The 13918-nt window shown below is 44.4% G+C and overlaps 1 protein-coding gene across 3 annotated transcripts in view; it reads left to right on the forward strand.

Annotated features, from left to right (window-relative positions):
• Window positions 1–345: 345 nt before the first annotated feature.
• Window positions 346–13918, forward strand: part of Mgmt (O-6-methylguanine-DNA methyltransferase) — a 233731-nt gene continuing 220158 nt past the window's right edge. Inside the window, exon 1 of one of the 3 annotated variants that reach the window (XM_006507406.2) lies at window positions 346–570. The gene's annotated coding sequence lies outside the window, so the exon portion shown is untranslated. The remainder of the gene's footprint in view (window positions 571–13918) is intronic. The other 2 variants (NM_008598.3, XM_006507408.4) reach the window with 2 other exon arrangements.

A 13918-nucleotide genomic window follows, 5' to 3' on the forward strand; every position in this document is an offset into this window, starting at 1 on the left:
AAGATCCTGAAAGAAAGCCCTGGCCCAGCTGGGCAGTGACTGGATTCCTAGTGGGCTTAACTCTTCCACCACCCTTTGGGTGCGCGCTGTTGGCAAATAGTGACTATGTCTCAGCGGGTAAACTGGGACTTGGGGTGGTGAGGTCGAGGTGAGAAGGTGCAGCTCAGCTCCGGTGGGATGATGCGGCCTGATGTCTAGGATGGGCAAAGAACCAGTTTCAGGTCTGGAAGAAGAGGCCTGCTCTAGGAACACGCACCCAGGGAGGAAGCACAGAGCGGCACCCTTGCGTCACACACTGGGCGTGCTTACACTCCCCGCCCCTTTTCCGGCAGCTCCCAGAGCCACGCCCCGCGTACCAGGCCCGCTTTACACCCTCGGACTACAAGCCCACAGCTCAGTAATCAACTGCACCCTGACTCCGCCCCCGCCCACCAGGCCCTGCCCCGTGCTAGGCCCCGCCCCCACCCCGTGCACGCGCCTGCGGCCCGTATTTCTCAGTGCCAGATCTTGGTGCTCAGGCACCTAAAACTTGTGTACCGTTCCCCGTTGCTGTCTGCAGTTTGCAAGCTGGTGAGTTTTGGGGCACTGTGTGGGGCCCTCTCTGGAGAGAGCCGAAGTCCAGGGAGACAGTCGTGGCTCTGAGTTGTCCTAAGGACTCCTTCCTTTCTCTAGGACCTCAGCCCCTTCTGTACAGGCTGCCCTACTTCCCTTGGCCCCGGGGTTCGTGGGCAAGTCTGCCTGGTGACTGGGCATGTCTCCTGCCACACCTCCAGATGCCCAACACTTCTCAAGTCTCTGCTGGATCCATGCAGGTCCCCTGGCCATACTCTTTCCCTTCACTGGTGACCAGGGGGTGGGGATCCCGCTTCACCTTTCTTTCAGGAAGCTTCCAGAAGCTCCTCAGCTTGTAGCTCAGATCTGCTTGTAGTAGGCCCATACTTCTCATAGCTCCTTCTTTCTTGAGAGTAGGAGAAAATAACCAGGCCCCGGGGTCCTGCAACATCATGGCTGGTGCTAGGCACACCTGGTTAAAACCTCAGAGAGTAAACAAACAGTACATTCGCTCCGCGCCCAGTGGGTCTAGGTTTTTGTTCTGTACATTTTATTCTGAGCTGCCTCATCCAGACCCTGATTGTGAGTTCAGAGAAGTAAGGTTTGAGTGTACGTGTGCGTGCACACGTTTGGCTGGACCCTCCTCAGACACAGACAGGAGCTTGTGGAAAGGGTATTCTACAACCTGCAGAGTCTCTGTAGACAGACCTGCTCTTCATTTCACTTCCCTGACAGGTGATCCCAGATGATTTTAACTTCATGTGTCTCTCAGTATCTGCAGCACTTGTCGTAGGGTGCTGGGTGTGGGGGATGTGAGAAGCCTGGCCTGTGGTCAGTGTCCTGTAAGCTTAGGCATGTCATCTGAGCATTTGACAGGACCTAGAGCCTGAGAGTGGCTGGACAGAATGGTCTGCACAAATGCCCTGCCTGAGGCTCCACCCACTCTGGGCCACTCTGGGTATTGACATAGTTTGGTACTGTCTGAGGTCTAGAGGAGCCAGGCCACAAGGATCTATGGGAGTAATTTTTTTTTCAATTAGAGGGAAAAATCTGTCATAATAAGAGTTTGACTAATATGTGGTATGTCTTTGAAGAAGTTTCTGCTGTTACCATGGTTTAAGAAGCAGAGTCTCAGGTGTTGTGGTAAGGTGGCTGTGTCTTGTACAGCAACTTCTTTCTGTGGAGAGCAAAAGGCACCGATCTTTGGGTCCTGTTCTAGATCAGTGGGCCCCATCTGAGCCTGTCTCTACTCCCTCACTGGGCCTGCCAGTGTGCGGAGTGTCCTTGGCTTAGTTTTCTATGGCTTCCTCAGAACACCATGACTAAGGAGTCTTGGGGAGGGGAGGGCTTATTTGGTTTACATATCCTGATAACGGTTCCCCATGACGGGAAGGCAGGGCCGGAAGTCAAGAAGGGAAGGAACCTGGAGGCAGGGACTGAAGCAAAGACTATGGAGGAATGCTGTTTATTGGCTTGCTCCTCGTGACTTACTCAGCCTGATTTCTTACACACCCCCGGACTGTGTGCCCAGGCACCCATAGTGAGCTGGGTCTGTCCACAGCAGTCATAAGTGAAGAAAATACAGCAGAGATTTGCTCTCAGGCCAGTCTGATGGAGGCGTTTTCTTAGTTGAAGTTCCCTCTTCCTAGGTGACCTGAGCGTGTGTCAAGTTGACTATATATATACATATACATATATGTATATATATTTTTTGAGCGTGTGTCAAGTTGACTATATATACACATATATATTATATATAATATATTATATATATTATATATACACATTGTATATATTATATATACATATATTTTTGAGCATGTGTCAAGTTGACTATATATATATACATATCTTACTCAGCCTGATTTCTTACACACCCCCGGACTGTGTGCCCAGGCACCCATAGTGAGCTGGGCCTGTCCACAGCAGTCATAAGTGAAGAAAATACAGCAGAGATTTGCTCTCAGGCCAGTCTGATGGAGGCGTTTTCTTAGTTGAAGTTCCCTCTTTCTAGGTGACCTGAGCGTGTGTCAAGTTGACTATATATATAATACATATACATATATGTATATATATTTTTTGAGCGTGTGTCAAGTTGACTATATATACACATATATATTATATATAATATATATAATATATATACATATTGTATATATTATATATACATATATTTTTGAGCGTGTGTCAAGTTGACTATATATGTACATATATTATATATATTACTATATAATATATATTATATACATTATATATTACCATATAATATATATTATATATATAATATATATTTTTTGAGCATGTGTCAAGTTGACTATATATATACATATACGTATATGTATATATATTTTTTGTTAGATGCAAACTGTGGCGGCTCAAGCTTGTAATCCCAGCACTTGAGAGGCTGAATCAAGAGGATTGTCAGGAAAGGTTGTGTAGTCACTCCTTGAAACTCTGTCTTCAAAACACAACCAGCCAGGCGACCAAACAAGGCACTTAAGTGATCATAACTGTTCTTATTTTAAGGAGCACAAATGCTTAGGATCCAAGGGTCAGACCATTAAGACCCTCTCCTAGTCTGTGCCTTTCTTAGATGTTGGTTTTGATAGGAAGTGACGAAAGCATAACTGTTGTGTGGATTCCATTTTCTCCTTATCAAAGGCCCACTCACGTGCTCCTGTACTTGAGATATGACCACCCCTTACCCCTGAGTAAGCTGAAAACACTGTAAGTTAAAAAAAAAAAAAAAAGCTCTCTGAGCGTAGTAAACCATGCTCCAGACTCGAATCCCACCCAACGATTTGACACGCATTACATTTTCAGCTATAAAGTTCACACTTGAAAATCATACAGTTGAGTTACCAAAAAAAAAAATCTCATAATACTTTAATAAGTTTGTAATCTTTTGTTGGGCCACATTTGTAGTTGTCCTGAGCCACATGTGGCCAGTGAGGCACAGTTTGAATGGACCTACTTATGTCTAATCTACTTATGTCTGTGGCTTCTCTTGGCTGGAAGGATCACAAACCATTAGCCCTGAAAGAGGTCAAAGTTCAACACACACACTCGGTGTCTACTGAGACCATAATGCTTTATACCATGGGAAAGTAAAACAAAAAAATGGGTGTTTCATGAAAGTTGGGGACAGTCCTGTCTCTTCACATGTCATTGTGACCCTGCCAATGTCCCACCCTGGTATAAAGTGCCTTCTGTATATCCACTTTCCTCCAGGCCTTTGGGTACATGCCACACATGAATATCTCAGACCCTGGAGGACCCTGGCTTGGCTGCGACCACAGGTCTGCCTGGCCATGTTTTGGTGTGTGGCTGGCCTTGCCCAAGTTCTTACTGAAGGCGTTGATGTCTGACTGTAGGCTCTTGTTTAACTAAAACCTGAAGGTTCACACCAGACGCCTATAGACCAGCATTCATCTGAGCAGAGTGGCCTGTCAGCCTGCCCACAGACACTGATAAACAGACTGGCCTACACCACTTCTGGGTCTGAAGTGGAAGCGACAGGATTTGTCTAGGAGGGAGTAGGTCAGAGCCTTGCCGGCAGGAGGCTCTGCCAAGGTTGACAGGATGGATTTTCTTGTTCTGTTTGCTGTGGAGGCCTGTGCTGGACATGGATAGATAAAAGTTGGAGGCTCAGCATTGCAGCCTGAGTGTGGTGTGGTGTGTGTCCTTGTTCAGCCATTAGCCAGTGGCAACAGTCAAGCTCTCTGACTTAAATATTGGTAGTAATAAAAGGCACATTGAGGAGGGCTATGTGGTTTGGGGAAAAAAACCACATAATGAATGTGTGGGACATAGTGAGGGACTTACTCCTTTCTGTAGCTGTTCAAATGATTTGCCTTAAGAAGGGGGCTAAATCCTCTGGTGACCTTCTGTGACCTTGAAGGAAACAGTGCCTTGACAGATTTAGTTTCCAGGTGGAGGGGTCCATGGGCTGGGTCTACCATGATACCAGGCATCCCTGGGTTAGGCCAGCCTCCTAGACCTTGCACCAGAGTCTGCCCCAGCAAAGCAACCAAATAGACAGGCTCTCTCCAGGGACCACAGCCCAGTGGTGACACTCTTGTTGATGGCTGAAACTTGTTTTCTGCACTCCCAGCTGGAGTAAACTCATTTTGGTCTTCAACGTACAAGTCGGACCAGTTAAACAAATTCCATAGGAAACATCTTACGGCTTTTATTTGTCCTCACGTACAACCACAAAAGGAACAGCGAGAGAGCGATAAGTGCCTGCTGTGTCCACTCCGCTGCTAAAATTTTCTTGTTAGAATAATTTTCTACCCATAACACTTGTGAAGTCAGCCCCACATCCAGCTCAGCTCTGGGGCCCATTCCCAGAAGTCTGAGGGTGACACGGAATGCACAGTCCACCAATGGCATGGCTCGTAAAAGCAGGCACTTGTTAAATCTATTTGTTTTTATTATAGACATCGATCTGCCAGTTGCAATAATGCATTTATGGACATTTTTCTGCAAGCACAGCGCTGGTGGCAGTTTTTACTGACAAATTGAGTCGTATGGATAGTAGTTCAGAGCACTCTTAGCCTATTGACAGATTGGGTGATCCCAACACTGATTTCTGTACCCTAGTGGGTGAGGAGAGAGAATGGCTCTGGAACGAAGTTGGAGCTGGGGCTTTAGACATGGGGGTGCTAGTTAGATAGAGAGATGGAGTAGAGAACATACAGTTATTTCTCATCTGTGAACTGAGCTGAATTATAACCCAGACAAATGGTGGGGAGCCAGGAGTATCACCTTCAGGTTGGTCTGCTGTTGGTATATATGGTCAGATCCTCCCAACATGGCCCCCAGCAAGGTTGAATGTGGCAACTTTGCTCTCCATGAGTGAGTGAGTGTTCATAGGCTGACCCAAAGGTGGTCTGAACTCTGTTGGTATCAGAATTTATGAGAGCCCTGGTCCCCAAGGTGGGTGTTCTGGCAGGTTTTATGAGCCAACTTGACACAGGCTGGAGTTATCACAGAGAAAGGAGCTTCAGTTAGGGAAGTGCCTCCATGAGATCCAGCTGTAAGGCATTTTCTCAATTAGTGATCAAGGGGGAAAGGCCCCTTGTGGGTGGGACCATCCCTGGGCTGGTAGTCTTGGATTCTATAAGAGAGCAGGCTGAGCAAGCCAGTGGAAGCAAGCCAGTAAGGAACATCCCTCCATGGCCTCTGCATCAGCTCCTGCTTCCTGACCTGCTTGAGTTCCAGTCCTGACTTCCTTTGGTGATGAACAGCAATGTGGAAGTGTAAGCTGAATAAACCCTGTCCTCCCCAACTTGCTTCTTGGTCATGATGCTTCAGGGTCACAGATGTTCTCAGTCAACTTCTGGTAGGGCCTCTCAGGGGATAGCCATGCCAGGCTCTTATCTGTAAGCACAACATAACATCAGTAATAGTGTCAGGCCTTGGTTACCCCCCCCCCCATGAGATGGACCCCAAGTTGGGCCGGTCATTAGACCGTTTTTTCCTTCAGTCTCTTTTCCAATTTTGTCCCTGTAGTTCTTTTAAACAGGAACAGTTCTGGGTCAGAAATTTTGACTGTGAGTTAGTAACCATGTCCCTCCGCTTGAGGCCCTGTCTATCTATCTGCTGGAGGTGGACTCTCCGAGTTCCCTCTCCCCAGTGTTGGGCATTTTGGCTAAGGTCACACCCATTGAGTCCTTAGAGTCTCTCACCTTCCAGGTCTCTGGTACCCCCACCCCCCCATGCTGCTTATCTCCATTCATTCTGTTGGCCCTCGGGGCTTCTCTCCTGTCCCCCCCCCAATATGTGATCCTGTTTCCCTTTTCACCTTCCTCTCTCCTCTCCCATCCAGATCCCTCCCTCCCTCTGCCTCCTGTGATTATTTCCTTCCCCTTTCTAAGTGGAGTGGAAGCATCCTCACACGGACCTTTCTCCCTGTTACACTTCTTACCATCTGTGGGTATTCTCCTAGGTACTCTGTACTTTTGGGCAAATATCCACTAATCAGTGAGTGCATGCCATATGTGTCCTTTGCTGTCTGAGTTACCTCACTCAGGATGATATTTTCTAGTTCCATCCATTTGCCTGCAAAAGTCATGATGTCCTCCTTTTTAATAGCTGATAATTGTGTAAATGTACCACATTTTCTGTATCCATTCTTTGGTTGAGGGGAATCTGGGTTATTTCCGGCTTTTGGCTACTACAAATAAGGCTGCTGTGAACATAGTGGAGCATGTGTCCTTGGGGTAGGGTGGGGCATCTTTTGGGTATATAACCACGAGTATATAGCTGGGTCTTCAGGTAGATCTATTTCCAATTTTCTGAGGAACCACCAGATTGGTTTCCAGAGTTGTTATCAGTTTGCAATCCCACTAGCAATGAAGGAGTGTTCCTCTTATTCCACACCCTCACCAGGATGTGCTATCACTTGAGTTTTTGATCTTAGCCATTCTGATTGGTATAAGGTGGAATCTCAGGGTTGTTTTGATTTGCGTTTCTCTGATGAGTATTGAGGACTTTGAACATCTCTTTAAGTGCTTCTTGGCCATCTCAAGATTCTGTCGTGAATTCTCTGTTTAACTCTGTACCCCATTTTTTAAAATTGAGCTATTTGGTTTTTCAGAGGTTAACTTCTTGAGTTCTTTATATATTTTGGATATTAGCCCTCTGTCAGATGTAGAAGATTTTTTTTCCCATTCTGTAGGTTGCCAATTTTATTGATGGCTTCTTTTGCCTTACAGAAGCTTTTTGGCTTCTTGAGGTCCTATTTATCAATTGTTGATCTTAGAGTCTGACTCATTGGTGTTCTGTTCAGGAAATTTCTCCCTGTGCCAATGAGTTTGAGGCTCTTACCCACTTTTTCTTCTATTAGAGTCAGTGTATCTGGTTTTATGTTGAAGTCCTTGATCCACCTGGACTTGAGCTTTGTGCCAGGTGATAAATACGGGTCTATTTTCATTCTCCTACATACAGACCGCCAGTTAGACCAGCGCCATTTATTGAAGATGCTTTCTTTTTTTCCCCACTGTATGTTTTTGGCTTCTTTGTCAAAGATCAAGGGTTCATAGGTATGTGGACTTACTTTTGGGTCTTTGATTGATCCACCTTTCTGTCTCTGTACAAATACCATGCAGTTGTTATCACTGCTGCTTTGTAGTTACAGCTTGAGACTGGGGATGGTGATTTCCTTGGAAGTTCTTTTGTTGTTGAAAATTGTTTTGGCTATCCTGGATTTTTTGTTTTTCCATATGAAGTTGAGAATTGCTCTTTCCATGTCTGTGAAGAGTTGTGTGAGGATTTTGAAGGGGATTGCATTGAATCTGTAGACTGCTGTTGGTAAGATGGCTATTTTTACTACGTTAATTCTACCAAACCATGAGTATGGGAGGTCTTTTCATCTTCTGAGGTCTGATTTATTTTTTTCTGGGATTTGTAGTTCTGGTCATACAGCTCTTTCAGTTGCTTGTTAGGAGTTACACCAATATATTTTATATTATTTGTGGCTATTGTGAAGGGTGTTGTTTTTATACTTTCTCAGCCCGTTTCTCATTTGTGTAAAGGAAGGCTACTGATTTGTTTGAGTTAATTTTATATCCTGCCACTTTGCTGAAGTTGTTTATCAGGTGTAGGAGTTCTCTAGTGGAATTTTGGGGGTCGCTTGTGTATACTATCATACCATCAGGAAATAGTGATATCTTGACTTCCCCTTTCCAATTTGTATCCCCTTGGTCTCCTTTTGTTGCCTAGCTGCTCTGGCTAGAACTTCAAGTACTCTATTAAATAGATAGGGAGATAGTGGGCAGTGTTGTCTTGTCCTGGATTTTTAGTGAGATTGCTTCTAGTTTCTCTATTTAATTTGATGTTGGCTATTGGTTTGCTATATATTGCTTTTATTATGCTTAGTTATATGCTATGAATTCCTGACCTGTATTTTGTCATTGACTTTTTCAGCATTTAATGAGATGATAAAGTGACCTTTTTCCTTGAGTTTGTTTACATAGTGTATTATGTTGATGGATTTTTGTATATTGAACCATCCCTGCATTCCTGGGATGAAGCCTACATGATCTTGGTGAATGATGGTTTTGGTGTGTTCTTGGATTCAGTTTGTGAGAATTTAATTGAGTACTTTTGCATCGATATTCATAGTGAGATTGGTCTAAAGTTCTTTCTGTGGTTTAGGTGTCAGAGTAACTGTGGCTTCATAGAATGAATTAGGTAGTGTTCCTTCTGTTTCTATTTTGTGGAATAGTTTGAGGAGTATTGGTATTAGGTCTTCTTTGAAGGTCTGGTAGAATTCTGCACTAAACCCACCTGGCCCTGGGCTTTTTCTGGTTGGGAGATTTTTGATGACTATTTCTATTTCCTTAGGGGTTATGGGACTATTTAGATAGTTTATCTTGATTTAACTTTGGTATGTGGTATCTGTCTAGAAAATCATCCATTTCATCTAGATTTTCCAGTTTTGTAGTATATACGCTTTTGTAGTAGGTTCTGATGATTTTTTGAATTTCCTCCATTTTTGTTATCTTTCCCTTTTTATTTCTGATTTTGTTAATTTGGATACTGTCTCTATGATGTTTAGTTTGGCTAGAGGTTTATCTATCTTGTTGATTTTCTCAAAAGAGCCAGTTCTTGGTTTTGTTGATTCTTTGTATCCTTCTCTTTGTTTCTACCTGGTTGATTTCAGCTCCGAGTTTGACTATTTCCTGCCATCAACTCCTCCTGGCCTTGTTTACTTCTTTCTGTTCTAGAGCTTTCAGGTGTGCTTATGTGGGATCTCTGCAATTTCTTTATGAAGGCCCTTAGTGCTATGAATTTTCCTCTTAAGATTGCTTTCATTGTATCCCGTAAGTTTAGGTATGATGTGTCTTCATTTTCATTGAATTCTATACAGTCCTTGATTTCTTTATTTCTTCCCTGACCAAGTTTTCATTGAGTGGAGAGTTGTTTTGTTTCCATGAGTGTTTTGTTCCATGAGTAGGTGGGCTTTCTGTTGTTTTAGTTGTTATTGAAGTCTCGCCTTAGTCTGTGGTGATCTAATAGAGTGCGTGGGATTATTTCAATCTTCTTGTATCTGTTTTTGTTTGATTATATGGTCAGTTTTGGAGAAGGTTCTCCAAATGAGATGAGATGATGAGAAGAAGGCATATTCTCTTGTTTGGGGGTGAAATGTTTTGTAGATATCTGTTAAATCCACTTGGTTCATAACTTCTATTAGTCTCACTGTATCTCTGTTGAGTTTGTTTCAATGAGCTGTCCATTGGTGAGAGTGGGGTGGTGACATCTCCCACTATTATTGTAGGTTCAATGTGTGTTTTGAGATTTAGTAACATTCCTTTTATGAATGTGGGTGCTTTTGCACTTGAGGCATAGATGTTCAGAATTGAGACTTCCTCTTGGTGGAATTTTCCTTTGATGAATATGAAGTGTCCTTCCCCAATCTCATTTGATAACTTTTGGTTGAAAGTGTATTTTATTGGCAGTTAGAGTGGCAACTCCAGCTTGTTTCTTGGGACCATTTGCTTGGAAAACTTTTTTCCAGCCTTTTACTCTGAGGTAGTTTTTGTCACTGAGGTGTGTTTCTTTTATGCACCAAAATGTTGGATCCTATTTACACATTCAGTTTCTTAGCCTGTGTATTTTATTGGGAAGTTGAGCCCATTGATGTTGAGAGATATTAAAGACAGATGATTGTTAGTTCTTGTTATTTTTGTTACTGGAGGTGGTATTATGTGTATATGATTCTCTTCTTTTGGGTTTATTCTGAAATGTTTAATTTCTTGTGTTTTCTTGGGTGTAGTTACCCTCCTTGTATTGGAGATTTTGTTCCAGTATCCTCTCTCGGGCTGGATTAGTAGAACAATATTGTTTAACATGGAATATTTTGGTTTCTCCACATATGGTGATTGAGAGTTTTGCTGGGTATAGTATCCTGGGTTGGAATTTGTGTTCTCTTGGGATCTGACTGACATCTGTCCACGATCTTCTGGCTTTTAGAGTCTCTGTTGAGATGTATGGTATAATTCTGATAGGCCTGCCTTTATATGTTACTTGGCCTTTTTCCCTTACATCTTTTAATATTCTTTCTTTATTCTGTGCATTTAGTGTTTTGATTACTATGTACCAGGAGGAACTTCTTTTCTGGTCCAGTCTATTTAGTGTTCTGTAGGCTTCTTGTACATTTATAGCCATGTCTTTCTTTAGGTTGGGGAAGTTTTCTTGTATGATTTTGTTGAAGATGTTTTCTGGCCCTTTGAGCTGAGAGTCTTTACCTCTATTCCTTTTATTCTTAGATTTCATCTTTTCATTGTGTCTTGAATTTCCCAGATATTTTGGGTTAGGAGCTTTTTACACTGTATTTTCTTTGACCGATGTGTCAATATTTTCTATGGTATCTTATATACCTGAGATTCTCTCTTCTATCTCTTATATTCTGTTGGTGATGCTTGCATCTGTATCTCCTGATCTCTTTCTTAAGTTGTCCATCTCTAGGGTTGCTTCCCTTTGTGTTTTCTTTATTGTTGCTATTTCCACTTTTAGTTCTAGGGTTATTTTGTTAAATTCTTTTACCTGCTTGATCGTATTTTCCTGTATTTCTTTAAAGGGTTTATTTCTTTCCTCTTTAAGGGCTTCTACCTGTTTGCCTGTGTTTTCCTGTATTTCTTTAGGGAAGTTCTTTATATCCTCCTTAAAGGCCTCTATCATCTTCATGAGATTAGATTTTAAGTCATTATCTTGCTTTTCAGGGGTGGTATCCAAGACTTGCTGTGGTGGCAGAACTGGGTTCCCATGGTACCAGGCTGCATTGGGTTCTATCACCTATGATTCTGTGCTTGCCTCTGGCCATCTGGTTATCTCTGGTGTTAACTGGCCTGGATGTCTCTGGCTAGAGTCAGTCTCCTTGGAGATAGGTAGAGCCATTCTCCTTGAAGGCAGGCAGGTGGGCATCTTGTGTCTCTGGTTAGAGCAGGCCTCCTGTGTCCCTGGTTACTGCAGACCTCTTGGGAGGCAGGCAGGCTGTGTCCCTGGTTACTTTGGCTCTCCTGGGAGGCAGACAGGCTGTAGGGTATGGGAAGGTATCAGGTCTGCTGCTCTGGCCCAGGTGGAGACGAGATCAGTAGGAAGGTGGAGCTCAGCAGGCGGGTGGGCCCTGTGTCTTCTGGGCTCTGTATCTTTGGATATTGTGGACCTCCTAGGAGGCAAGCAAGCTATAATGTGGGTGGGTGGGAGGGTATCTGGCCTCTGACCTGGCATGGGTAGGAATCCGGCCGGAAGAAGGGTGGAGCTCAGGGGTGGGATCGTGGGGGAGGTGGGTTCCTCGTCCACTGTCAACTGGGCCCCCATGGTTGTCCCAGCTGTTGTGGATATTTGGGTGAGATTCTCACCTGTGTCTTTGATTCACTGTGGATCTCCTGGGAGGCATGCAGGCAGTAGGTATGGGCAGGTATCTACCCTGGCCAGGGTAGGAAGCTGAGGCCCAGCTTTCAAATACAAACCCAAAGACATTTTTGTGGAACTGAAAGGGGTTTTATATAGCAAGGGTTAGAACCACATGTAGACACAGCAATGAAGTGATGTTGATGGAGTCAGATAATGAGTGAGATGGGCAGCTGTTAGCCAACCCATTCCAGGTGTTTCCTTGTCTGTCCGATGAGAATGATTGACTTATTCTGACTACCCGGGTAGGAACCACATTATGTAATAAGTGAATGTTTGTTTTATAAATAAAAAGCACAATGCAGGTGGAAGCCTTCTCTCAAGCCTATAGTTTTGGTTAAAAGCCTTTTTTTTCCTTCCAGGTCAGCCAGCACACACACAGCCCTTCGGTCCATTCAACAACCTAGTTTCCCCGTAGCCCAGTGTACCGGCTGGTTTTATGTGTCAACTTGACACAAGCCGAAGTTATCACAGAGAAAGGAGCCTCAGTTGAGGAAATGCCTCCATGAGATCCAGCTGTAAGGCATTTTTTTTCAACTAGTGATCAAGGGGGAAGAACCCAGCCCCTTGTGGGTGGTGCCATCCCTGCGCTGGTAGTCTTGGGTTCTATAAGAGAGCAGGCTGAGCAAGCCAGGGGAAGCAAGCCAGTAAGGAGCATCCCTTCGTGGCCTCTGCATCAGCTCCTGCTTCCTGACCTGCTTGAGGTCCAGTCCTGACTTCCTTGGTGATAAGCAGCAGTATGGAAGTGTAAGCTGAATAAACCCTTTCCTCCCCAACTTGCATCTTGGTCATGATGTTTGCAGGAATAGAAACCCTGACTAAGACTTCCAGTCAGCATGCTTGTTTTCTTCAGTGAACGTCTTTGTTTCCTTTGACTCAACCAGAACTTACATCACCAACTCTCATCCCCCAAGCCCCTAGGTTAGTAGCACAGGGGTCCTCTGCAAAATCCCTGGAGACAAGATGGCTGCCGGGAGTTTGAGAACGGTGACTCTAGGGCTTGGTCTCATACTGTGGGGTGTGATGGAGGTAATATCGTAAGGCATCTTGGTGGCCAGGCCCTGGTGAGCTCTGAGTAGTGATAACAGTTGCTTTGGGATGACCTTAATTGACAGTCACAAAGCTGTGCTTGGTGGAGCAGGACTAGAGGCTGTAGAAGCCCCTCGTCATCAGGTCTGTGTGTTGGGTGTGGCTCCTCTGAGGTGCTGGGTTTCTTAAGGTTTTGTTTGTGGAGCTGGTGCACTCTGTTGCCGGTTCTGATCTTTGTTATTGAGAGTTATCAAAGCGCTTGGCCTCATGATCCCTCTGTTCAGGAGGTCAACTTCAGCTGGGCCCTGAGAGGATATATACTCAGATATACTCATTATTGGTGCCAAGAGCTAGCGGCTTTGCCTCCCATGTTCTCCTAATGTCCTGCCAGTGCCAGCCAGCCCCAGGCTTGACATCTCCAGTCTATTATGTTAAAAGAATATCCTGAAGGACCAGACACATGATCCCACATGATGACCCTGGTCAGGATCAGGAGTGGCACTAGCCTGTCTAGCCTTTTCCCTCATGTGACTGCCCATACCATAGCATCAAGGGGTAACCTAGGTCTGCTGGGTAAGTTTTGTCAAAAAACAGTGATTTGAAGTACGGCTTGCTGTGCATACCTGAAGCCCCAGTGCTTAGGAGATGGAGGCGAGAATAGGAGTTCAGGTCCATCCTCGGCTACATAGTGAACTCAAGGGGAGCCTGGGCTACATGAAATTTTGTCTCAAAACCACTTTGTGATGGTTAATTTTTTTTTTCCAAGTCTGTATCTCACTATATGGTGCTGGATGGCCTAGATCTTCTTATGTAGACCTGGTTGGCCTCCAGCTCACAGAGATCCTTTTCCTCTGCTTCCTGAGTACTGGGGTTAAAGGTGTGTACCACCATACCTGGTGTGTGACGTTTAATCTTG

Source organism: Mus musculus, chromosome 7, assembly GCF_000001635.26.
Source record: "Mus musculus strain C57BL/6J chromosome 7, GRCm38.p6 C57BL/6J".
In the NCBI taxonomy this organism is placed as follows: domain Eukaryota; kingdom Metazoa; phylum Chordata; class Mammalia; order Rodentia; family Muridae; genus Mus; species Mus musculus.